Here is a 12,003-nt window from a genome sequence, read left to right as displayed (position 1 = left end):
CATAACACTGATTGTTTTTCAAAATGAGTTCACTAATAATACTGCCTATGTATAATTATATTTTTAATCAGGCATTTCCCTCTATTATGAATTTTTCCAACAAGGTGGACGATGAAAATAAATGTCAGAAATATATTTATAGCAGCAGACCAGAGCAGTCACATGCCTTTGTTTGATTTTATAAACAAGTGTCAATATGATTTTTAGTTTGGCTTCTAATATGTGTTCTGTTTATTTAATTAATATGCAGTTCAATTCTTAAAGTTCAATTTTAAAGTGATATGCCTAATAGTAGTGTTTTTAACATTCACTTTCTAGGTCAAAGCTCATGCCGAGAACAAAATCTCAGGCCATAGTCACAAGTGTGCATGCCCAGGGGGTCTCCCAAAGCTGCAGCATCCATTAGAGAAGCAGATGGGAGGACTCAGCCGGTGGACCCGGCTGACAGCATTGCATCAACTCGCGAGGCTCATACAGAAAACGAAGATGGTGCTTCACTCATGGACCCCCCATTATGTGTTGAATGCTGGAGATGGCCTACCTCGACTTGGCGGATCAGCTGCAGATCAGAACTCAACAGCAAAGGGGTGAGTCTAAAACATGGTTTAACTAAACATTATAAAAACATCCTAGGTGGATGTGAAAAATGGAAAAAGTGAGGGTCTTTCTTTTTTTTTCTTTCAAAACTGTGTTTATTTGAGTTTATCTCCATACATGAGTAAGGCAGTGAATGCCCCTGGAACGGGATTCACAAAGTGATCAATTACATTTCAATACAGTATGAAGAAAGTTATCAATGGTGCACTTTTATACAATCTGGAAGCAGGAGAATTATGCAAAAACTGATAAATGGTAGGATATAAATTAGCGGAATTATCTGCCCAACGGAGTGGCATCCCTCAACAGGGGTAAGAGGAGAAGCATTTGGGGGTGGAGGCAGTGATAGGCTAGACTATGTGTTGGGGCAACGTCTGAACAGAGCTAGGTGTGTTCCGCTGGCAGAGATAACAGAGCCGTGTAGTGTCCGATGGTTAGAACATCTCCTCAGATGTGATGGGGGAGCTAGCTGGGGACCATTGTATTAAAGTGAAGAGAAAGATTGGCAGTGTGCTACGTGAGGGGGAAGTCAGATACTGGCACATGGGGGAGTCATGAAAGGATCATTCGGATCCAGCCGAGCCCACGGGAAAGGTCATCGCTGGACCTAAATTATAGAAAGTGAGTGAGAAGTGTGTCCCATTCTTGTGAGATTGGTTCCTGGCATAGGGCCTCTCCTTCTGCTTTTTCAACTTGCACATTGACCCGTACCATGCCACCATTGGCAGTGCCAAAGGGGCCCTCCACTGGAGAGTGAGTGTCTGCTTAGCCAACAAGAGCACTGTGCCTAAGAAGTGCATCCTCACCTTATAGCACTTCTTCCACTTAAAAATCCCTTGGGCACAAGCCTCCCATGTGAAAATGTTAGTGAGCGCCATGACCTCTCGCATCACATCCTGAATTGCCTGCCAATAGATTGCGAGGGCCTGGCAGGATCCGAGCACGTAGCAGAGATCAGCATCCACTAAGCGGGATCAGGGGCAATGGAGGTAATCAAATGATGGTCTTCTCCTATGGTGAGCAGTGTTTGGAGGACAGTGTGGGTCACAGGTTCCTCACCCTGGGTGCACCTGAGAACCTGACATGTGTTACATATTTGTCTGTAAGTGAGGAATTGCCCCGGTGGGACGTTATTGTCAGTTTTAAGTTGGTCAAAGTTAAGGAGGTGCCCATTGGAAAAGAGGTCACCAATTGTGACCAGTGATTGTTCCTGCCACTATGTACTTCTGAGACAAGAACGCACCAGGGAAGCATCGGAGGCTTAGCAGTGGAAACGACAATGCATATGGGGAAGTATAGTATGTAAGGAGAAGTACTTGAGCATGCACCACCAGTACCTGCAAAGACCAAGGGGACTGAGGTGCGATTTTGGGGAGAATGAAGCCTCTTATCATGATTGGTGCTAAAGGGTCCAGCCTGCTGCATGTTTGTTCCAGGTTGCGACCTGCTAACCAGAGAGCCACTCATTACAGCTGAGCCTCCAGGTAATGACGGAGCACCCAAGTCGCCCCATCTGGTTGGCAGTGTCAGGCTTTTCATGGCTATTCAGTGGCATTTTTTAAATAAGAAATGTTCCCCCAAATAACATATCCAAGTCATGAAAAAACTCCGGGCGGGGGACCCTGGTGAGATGTGTAAAATAGTGGAGGAGCCTGGGTAAGATTAGCATTTTCTTCCAGAACTGGACTTGTCATTTTAACGCTGTCAGGGTGGTTCACAAATTCTCATCGATGAGGTCACATGGGAAGTCATGGAGGTGAATGCCAAGGTACCGGACTGTGGTCTCTCGCCAGCTGACCGGGGTCCCCTCTCCAAGGTATATCTTTTGTGGAGTTGAGCAGGGCTGAGTGGATGGATAGATGAATTGGACCAGTTGCCTTGAAGACTTGGTACTTGTGCACAGGCATGGAGCATAGTGTGCATGAGGGATAGGTGAGCATGGACAGCCTGGAGGTACAGGAGCAAATCGACAGCATAGAGGGATACCGCATGCATTCTGTCTTCCAAGGGGATCCCCAGATTTTTTAATCCCTATGCAGCCAGATGTTGAGCGTTCCATTGACATTGTGAATAGCAGGAGGGACAAGGGACACCCCTGACTAGTACCATGTCCCACAGAAACGGAAGGCTAAATGAGCCTACTTAAGTGAATCCGGGAGGAGGACTTTGTGTATAGTAACCGCATATAGTCTAAGAAGCACCTGCCCATCCCCATTCAATCTAGTACTTTGAAAAGATAGTTCCAGGTTAGTGAATCAAACACCTTCTCCAAGTCGATTATCAGGCATGCTGCGTTGGGAAACCGCTCCTGCGTTTGATCCTGGATGTGAAACAGGCACCTGATATTATGGGTGTGTTCTGCCCAGGGAGAAAGCCGTTTTGATCGGGATAAATGAGCTCGGGAAGAATCTAAGCATATCTGTGGACAATCATTTTCAAAGGCTGTTAAAATATGCTCCTAGAATGCAATAGGCTGGTATGAGGACAGGCAGGCAGGCAGGCAGGCTCTCTGTCATGCTTAGGAATGGATACCAAGAAGGACTCCTGGAAGGAGCCTGGTAGTTCCCCAGACCTTGGGGCATCATTAAACATCTCTGCTAAATAGAGTGCTAGGCTGTTGACAAAAGTGCTAGAGTACTCTATTGGCAACCCATCAAGACCTGGAGTTTTGTTATCTGCATGATCCCGAATAGCCTGTTTGAGTTCTGTGGCCGAGATCATAGCATCAATGCTGTCTCTTTTAGCATTCAGGATCTGAGAGAGGAAAAGATCTGATAGGAATGTCTCCACCATTTTCGCGTTGGCTGGGGGGCCTCATACATGGTGGAGGAGTTATACCTGAGGAACACCTGTATGATGCCATGTTGCACATAAAGGGGAACACCAGATTGTGAGGTGAGTTCCAGAATCGGACTCGAGTACGTTTTCTGGTTAATCAGCCATGCAAGGAAGTGGCCAGATGTGTGGCCCCTCTCTGGGGGTTTTGGTCAGGAATGCACCAAGATTAAACACTGTAGGCATTCTAGAAGGGCAGCGTTGTGGGTTTTAGCCTCAGCTAGCTTAGTGCTTTTAGTGATGTCACACTCATCTTCTCTATCCAGCGGCGGCAAGACCCACTCTGCCTCCATTATCTCCTTGTCAAGTGTCCTGGCTACCCCTACTATCTCCTGTATGCGTATCCCCCTCCTGACCACAATTAAGATGTTCCACTCAATTGTCCCACTAGAAACTGAGTTATGGTTTTCAGCAAAGTATCGCTGTATGTGGAACTCATGCATTTCGTGGAAGACGAGAACTTCCAGGCAGTCTTGAGGGAGGTGACATGTTGGTGTCAGTGGGTGAAGGGCATTCTGTTGCAAGTCTACAACATGTACATCATGATCTGAGATGACACGGCTGAGGTAGTTTGTGCTTCAAACTGAGGTTAAGAGGGTAATGGAGCATAGGACATTGTCCAAGTGTATGAACAAGCTATTTGATGCAGGGTAAAAGGAGTAGAATTAGGAGTGTGGGTGTGTGGCCCTCCCTGCGTCAGGCTAGTGCCCATTGACGAGCCCGCACACAAATTGCTCTTATGTGTGTGGGAGGCATCAGCGGTAGGTGGGCGCAATCTAGGTGAAGATCGAATGCACAATTACATTTCTCACCCAGTACGCATGGAATTTGGGTCCTAAGCACCAGTGCACCGGAGACCGCGTCCAGGTGGCTTACTACTCAGCATTTAGGGTGTAAACACTCCCTATGAGAATATGGGAGCCATCAAGTCAGCCTTCAATCAATACGTATTGCCCTTCCCTGTGTATTGCTGTCTCTAGCACCTGGAAATGAATCCCTGGTCAAATCCAAACCATGGCCCCCATGCATTTGCGGAGTAGGTGGTGACATACATGGCCCCCTTCATCCCTTTTGTAGTTGCTGCAGCTCCCCAGTTGTGGTGTGTGTTTCCTGGAGAAATACTGTATGTGCATGCTGTTTCTTCCTACAGGAGTATACAGAATAGCTATTCCTCGCTGTGTGCATGCCACGTTCATTCAGGATGAGCAATCTAGTTCTATGAAGCGAAGCCATAGTGTGTGTGGCAATGAAAGCCCATCCTAGGGAGTTTACAACCTCTGGGGGTCTCCTCCATGCGCCAACATCCCACTACCAAATCTGTAGGTGACCTGTGATGCCTGCCTATTCTGTCATGTCGTGAGGGTGGAGATCATGTAGGGGTGTCAATATATACAAACAACAATTCACAGAGCCTACCACAAATAGCGATACGCTGAAACTGGATGCAGTAATCAACCATTTATTTATGTGAGGTGGCCTAACTATGGGCCTCATTACGATGACTGGCAGACTTGAGTCCACCCACCATCGTAGCTGGGACCGCCCGCCTGTAAGGCGGCAGTCCCGCAACCCCGATTACGATGTGACAGCCACCGTGGAGGTCGCATCTCACATACTTTGCATTGTGGCAGGGATGTTTTCAGCAACCCCCACCACAATGCAAATAGGAGGCACTTTCATATCCCTGCACTGTGTGGCAGGCACCATGAGCTGCCTGCCACATGGTGTAGGGATATGTAGGGGGCACCATAGGTGACCCCCAGTGCACTTTTCCAAGGTAAAGAGATGAAGGGCCTGCTATGGGCCCCTGAATCAGTTTCTGCCTTTCTTTTCGGGGCGGGTTGCCCGCCGCGGAAAGACCAGCAGAAAGTGATATTGTAATCCCTAAGCACCGATGCAATGTTGGCCTATGTTTTCGTTCTGCAAGGGGGTCGGAAAAAGATCGCCTTGCAGAACCGTGGTGGGCGGTCTTTGCGACCGCCATATCGATTCCCCACGCCATCGTAATATGGCGGGGTAAAATAGCCGTTTGATGGCGGAGGGACCGCCACCGCATGGCTGGCGGTGGCAGACCCTCCACCATCATAATGACCCCCTATGAGTGGCTAAGGTCCAAGAGTGGCATCGCCCTGCTTGTCAACATCTGTGTTGTACTGGTCCCAGTCATGATAGAGTGAGGGATTGGGTAGCAACACATCCACTGTGATGGCCGCAGAGGACATGTCTCACAGATTATTGAGTGATAAACAGGTTAAAGATTCATCAGCTGTTAGGTAAGAACAAAAGGAGGGACTTAGTCTGCCTGTGTCTTCACATTGGGGCACCAGATTAGAATACAGTGCCTGCTGTTTGTGGAGCCACCAGCGGTGGAGTCTGGTACACCTGACTGGAATCATGTGACAAGTCAGATTCTCCATATGAAGAAAAATAATGAGGGCCACTCTAACCGTCCAGAAGCCCAGTCCCGGCCCCCAAACTGGCTGCTCCTTGGAGGGCTGACCAGTGGTCTTCTATTATTTGTTCAGCTGCAGGTTTTTATGCCGGTGGAGACTTTGGGGAGGGTCCTTTTATGGACAATTTCTTCATTTATGCCCTGGCCTGGAGGGTCAGGGGGTCCGCCCGCATTTCCAACTGAAGAGAAGTGGGTTTCCTGTTGGTCCAATACCATGAATCTTTAGGATGGATAAAAAAGAGAGACTCGCCGCCAGTTAGGATTTTAACTTGGGCTGGTAACAACAAGAAGTATTGGTTTCTCATTTGTCGGAGTTGCCATTGACCTCCAGAACAGCTTGTGGATTAGTCGGGGAAGAGGATTGTAGGAAGGTTGAGCATTATGTGGTGATGCTGGTTATGATTCACCATGCAATACTATCACAGACCCCAAAGATGGTCCTTGGATTCCCAATATTAACTCCTTTGATTAGTCCTCGTAGAATTGCAAAGAGCAGTCAGGCTTTACTAGAGTAACATGTGTTAAGCATCTCAGAGTACCAACGTGGATGATAAGTAATTCACACTGCTTAAAAGCAATCTGACACTAATGTAAACAAATTAAGCAGATTTCTATTTTAATTTAGACACCAAAACAAACAAAATCAGATACACATAACTATATTATTGCGGTCAACTGTAAAATCCACTAGTGACAGTCAGTCAATTGCAGGTCGAGTTCCGTGGTATCCATGGAGGAAAGCTTGATGGAGGTCTAAGAACCAAGCCACACTGGTCAGTTCAATTTTGCCTGGTCCATGGATCCCCGATGCAGAGTTGTTCTGGCTGTCCCTGATGCTGAACGGGAGCTGTGGGAGAGCTGCTTTTACCGCCTGCAATGTGCTGTGGCGAACAAGATGCAAAAACATAATGAGGCTGCTGCTGATGTTGGAAAAAAGTCAAATGGAGTTCCCTCTAGGTGCAGCGTCGAGTGCAGGGGTCAATTGCTGGATTGGTGACCAACAAACCTTGGCAGGAGTAAGCAGAGCAAATGGGTACGTTCAGAGGTCCCAGGGAACATGGCAGCTGCCTGTATCTTTGTGGAAGGCAGGACTACAATTCCCACAATGCAGTAGACCATCTGGATTTGGGATTTTCCCTCAGAGGACCCAATGTCCAGCTATTCTGATTTGGAGTGTTCTTTTACTTGCAGTTTGCAGGTGACAGGTGCCACTAATACAGGAGAGTCTAAGGGTACTTCAGGCTCTCAAATGGGTCTCTCTGTCTGGAGGAATCAAAAACTTGTCTAGGGGAGTCTCAATCAGGCATGTACAGAAACATTGCCACAGATGCAGAGTATACCTCTTTTGGTTTAGGCAAGTTCTGTTGTCACAGAAACAGGTGCCTCTTCTTAGTCCTCTTCGATGCAAGTTGATTCTGAAATGAGGTTCTGGTGTCAGGGATAGCCCTTAAGTCCTAGATTTAGGGTAGTTAGGCTAATATGCCCCTAAAGTGCCACATCTGGGGATGTACATCACCTTTTCTACCTAAAACCTACTATTTTAACACTGTTAAAAATGGCAAAACGGACCAAGTAACCCTCACTAAAGATGTGGCTAGCCTGCTGGGGTTGTACACCTCATACATACCTAATTTCCCAACTGTCTGTGAGCAAATGATCCTGGGGCAGGGGATGGCTGTTTCCTCTTTGGGAGCTAGCTGTGATGCATATCAGAGGCAGTGCAGCCTTTGAAGTTCACAGCCTTGATGTGCCACTTCATTAGCCATCCTGAAAGTGAGGTAGTGTAACCTCCTTCCTGCCCAGGCCTTTACACCTGACTCTTGGGAGTATTCACACTGTCTGACAGGAGGTCAGAGTGCTGTCTTGGTGTCAGCAAGTGTGGGCTGCAAGTCAGAGCACAGAGAAGCCTGGGGCAGACAGGTGGGCAACCTCTAAGGTAGCCACCTGGGTTCCTGCCACATCGTCCTCAACACAAAAATTGTGTCAGGGGTAAGGAGGCAGATTGTTTGATACCAAATATGACATATTTAGGTGGTACCATAATGGAGCTGCCTACCTTGGAATTGCCAGCTTGCTGGCACATGTTATCCTATGGACCGTCTATCACTTTATAGTGTCCTTTAACGGTAAAGGCCACTAAAGGAACATATAAGCTTGCACTTACATGTCCACACCTTAAAAATAATGCACCCTGCCTCCTAGGCTTTAGAACACCTTACTTAGAGGACACTGACATATATTAAAAACAGTGTATTAAATTAGCCCCACATGGTGTGGGCAAAGTCAATTTCGAGCAGTTGGCACTGCTCCTGAAGTCAGCAATGGCAGGCCTGCTGTCAGAGGATTAGTTGGGTCACTCACGGTGGCACAAAAAGTGCTGCAAGTCCTGGGCACCCCTTTACAATCAATGCCCTGGGTACAACTGGTACTAGGGACATCTAAGCAGAGCATTGGCACTGGTGCCTGGTAAGCAGGTTCCAGTGCACCGTCAGAGTCATAAGCATCAGCATTGGAGAAAAAATTGGAGGAGGGGACCATCCAATAAGGGCACTTTCCTACAAGCATGATGATCTTGTCCTCAAGTTTTAAGGGCCCAGTAACTCTGGCAGTTCTTAGAATAGCCTCTTGGTCCTTGAAGTGACAGGAGTTTGGCCAGCATGGGCCTCCGTGTGGCCCCCAGGGTGGGCATCACACTGAGACCCAGTGGTCCCTCTCCAGAGAGAAGTAGAAAGAGATGAGGTCCAAAGCAGGGACAAAGGACCTAAACCAGGTTACCAAAAGTGGTTCCTTTTATACTCCCTCGGGCAGGCCCAGGATTCATATTTTGCTCCTACGGCAGCTTTCTCTGGTGTCATCCAGCATTCACACATGATTAGTTACAGGAGGGCACGCTGATTATCCATGGCTAGTGGGTGCAGTGAGGCCAATGTTTTCTCCCCATCTGTGTCTCTGGCTTCACCTTCTGAAGGTCATCTCACAAGATGCTCAATTCAGCTACCTGGGAGCCGAGCTTAGACTCCATAGATAGCCAGGAGCTCCTAATGGCAGCTAGGCCTACATCTAGGATATTGGTTGCCAGTTCAGCGAGGTGTTTTGTGTCTTCTTGCAAAGTGGTGTCCAGTATTTTAGATGGGCGGGCCAGCCACCACCTGTTTTCAACGGTGAAACTTACAACATCAGCCTGCCCATGTTTGTGCATCCTGGAGGCTCACAGGAAGTACCAGGGTTTGAAGCAACCCATGCCATAAGAGTTAGTATGGCAGAGGTGGCAGGTAGGGTGCGAGTGCTGCAGCACTCAGTCCACATGAGTTGCTATGTGAGTGGGTGGCAGGCTGCTTTTGCCATGGACTGGGTGAGCAGAGCAATGATTGATCAGTCCCCAGCCGAGGTGTAGCATAGAGCCTGGAGGCAGTTTTAGGGGGATGAAAGCAGTCCCATCAGTAGATCATGGAGGGTAGGAGTCCCCCATCAGCAGAGCCATTGTTCCACAGGGCCAACCCATGATGTGGGGATGGAAGGGGGAAAGTAGTGTGTTCCTCCATGCTCCCCTCAGGACCAGCTTCACCCACCTCAATAAACTGTTTACAGGAGATGTCCAAGGACTGAATCTAGGATCCATTCCTGTGGTTAGAAAAGTAATCCATAAAGTAACTAATTGCATTTGACTAGAAATTCACATTGAGCTCAATGTTGCATTGTGTTTGAAATTGTGTTGCCCATTGCAACAACTGTAACTACTGTATTTAAAATTCTATTGCCTATTTGCAAAGTATTTAAACTAAAGTAATTCATTCTGAGAAAGTATATTTGTAATGTAATGTATAATGTAATTATAATGTAATTAGAAAAATAAAATATCCAAAAATAAATAATTTAAAAAATGTAGTAAATCAGTATAAAATAAATCAGTATAACAATTAATACATTAAAATTGTCATTTACAAAACCTTTGAAATTCACTGAAAAACCATAGGTTTCAGGCCTGATATAGTTAGTAATTAGCATTTAAAAAACCTTTGAAATTCACTGAAAAATCCATAGGTTTCAGGCTTGATATAGTTAGGAATTAGCATTTAAAAAAATCTTTAAAATTCACTGAAAAAACCATAGGTTTCAGGCCTGATATAGTTAGGAATTAGCCTTATAACAAATCTGCTTAAATGATAGCAGGTGTGGTAAGTCCGGCTTTATTATAGAAAACACGAGCATTGGTTAGTTGCCGTCTACAATTTAAAATAGAGTAATTCCCGCAATGGAAATCTTTTGTCAGCAAATGTTTTGTAGTATACGGCAGCAGGCATGTAACGAATCTTGGCACTAGTCCATGAAATGTATTGCACATCTATTGCACATCTAGAATAAACCGGATTGTGGCATGTAAACACGACCTAATTTTTGTAAAACAAAATTAATGATGCAAAACCGATACAACATATCATCAATATAACATGTATAGAGAATGTATGCATAAAGAAACGTTTAAATTATATGTTTACTTTCATGTTACAAAATGGCCACCATGTTAACTGCGATAGTTAAAGGATGTATACAGTGAGTCCTACTTTTGTGTTTATTATATTCTGTGTACTAAGGCACGTTGGTTTGTAGCAGCTCTATCGTGTGATCAAGACACCAGGAGTGTCGAAACGCGTAGCGGTTGAAATAAAACGTATGGTTTGAATATTTGGATCCCTGAGAGTGCGTGATTACTTGTCCTTGGATGTGTGTATATATATATATATATATATATATTACTTACTGGCAGTCGTCAGTAGGTAGTTATAGTTAGGACCTAGTTACTGTAGGAAAATGGCAACATTCTATTCGCAATAACTTTGGCACAGATTGATGAATCTTCGTGGAATTTTCAAAACTAATTCTTTGTTGAGATCAGCTCCTATGTTGGAAGTTTGGGGGTGATTCATCAAGGGGGGGGCAAGAAAAAATGGTGGTCCAAAAACGTGTTTTTTCAATGTTAATTCCCATTGGAAACTTTAGACAAGGCTACAGGTCGAACGGGTGAACGGAATTACCCCAAATATGGCAGGGAGAAGGGTCTAGGTCTAGAAAGCACGCTTTTGTTTATTTGGTGTAAATCCATTCAGTAGTTTTTGAGAAATATCGAAATTTACAGATATCGATATTTGGGGAATTCTGCCATCTGATTGTCTGAGGCGTTACGAGCACAAGCTTGCTGCTGATTGGCTGCGAGCACTGTGAGCATTTGCAACTAGGAAGTGTTGGCTGACATTTTCTGATTCCGTTGAAGTGAGTAAGGGGGAAAAAGGGCAAAAAATGTGGGAAACAGAAGGTTACGAGCACTGTAACCTCTGTGGGGTGTTTAGGGTGTGCTATAGAGGGGGTGTGAAATGAACTGCTCATACCTACCGGTCTGAAAGTGCTGGGTACGGAAATTAAGTGAGGTATTGCCTAGTCTGATGCTGCTAAGGTGAGCTGCTGCGGTGGTCTGGGATGAAAGCGTGAACCTAAACTGTGTGTCTTATGGTGTGAAGTCATGTGCCCTGGCCGCTGCAGCACACCTGTGGAAGTAGTGTCAGCATGCGTTTATACCTACTAGGATGAACTACTAACTCCTACTGGTTTGAAAGTCCTGGGGTACGGAAAATATATGAGGTATTGTCTAGAGTCTCATGGTGCTAAGCTGAGGTGCTGCCGGAGTCGGGGATGAAAGCGTGAGTCCAAACTGTGTGTCATATGCTGTGTAGTCATGTGCTCCGGCCTCTGTGCCACATCCGTCAAGTAGTGTCAGCATGTAGTGATACCTACTCAGAGGAACTTTTGTTTTGACATTGTAACTTGTGTATGGTGCTTGGAGGTGTTATACAGGGAGTGCAAAGGTAAATTTGTGCATATCAAATCAATACGGTATTTGTAAAGCGCAAACTACTCACCCCTATGGGTCTGAAGGACCTCGAGGCCGGCGTGGAAATTATGTGAGCTATAAAGTGAGCTGTTGCCCAGAGTCACATGGTGCTGAGCTGAGGTGTCCAAAGGTGTCCTTCATAAGCATTTCCAAACCTATCCCAGTCAATGTGCCTAGGTCATTTCCACCACAATGCACAATCATGAGGTCAGGGTGTGGAAGATGCAAAGAGGTT

Source organism: Triturus cristatus, chromosome 5_1, assembly GCF_964204655.1.
Source record: "Triturus cristatus chromosome 5_1, aTriCri1.1, whole genome shotgun sequence".
Lineage (NCBI taxonomy): Eukaryota > Metazoa > Chordata > Amphibia > Caudata > Salamandridae > Triturus > Triturus cristatus.
This window is presented reverse-complemented; position numbering follows the sequence as displayed.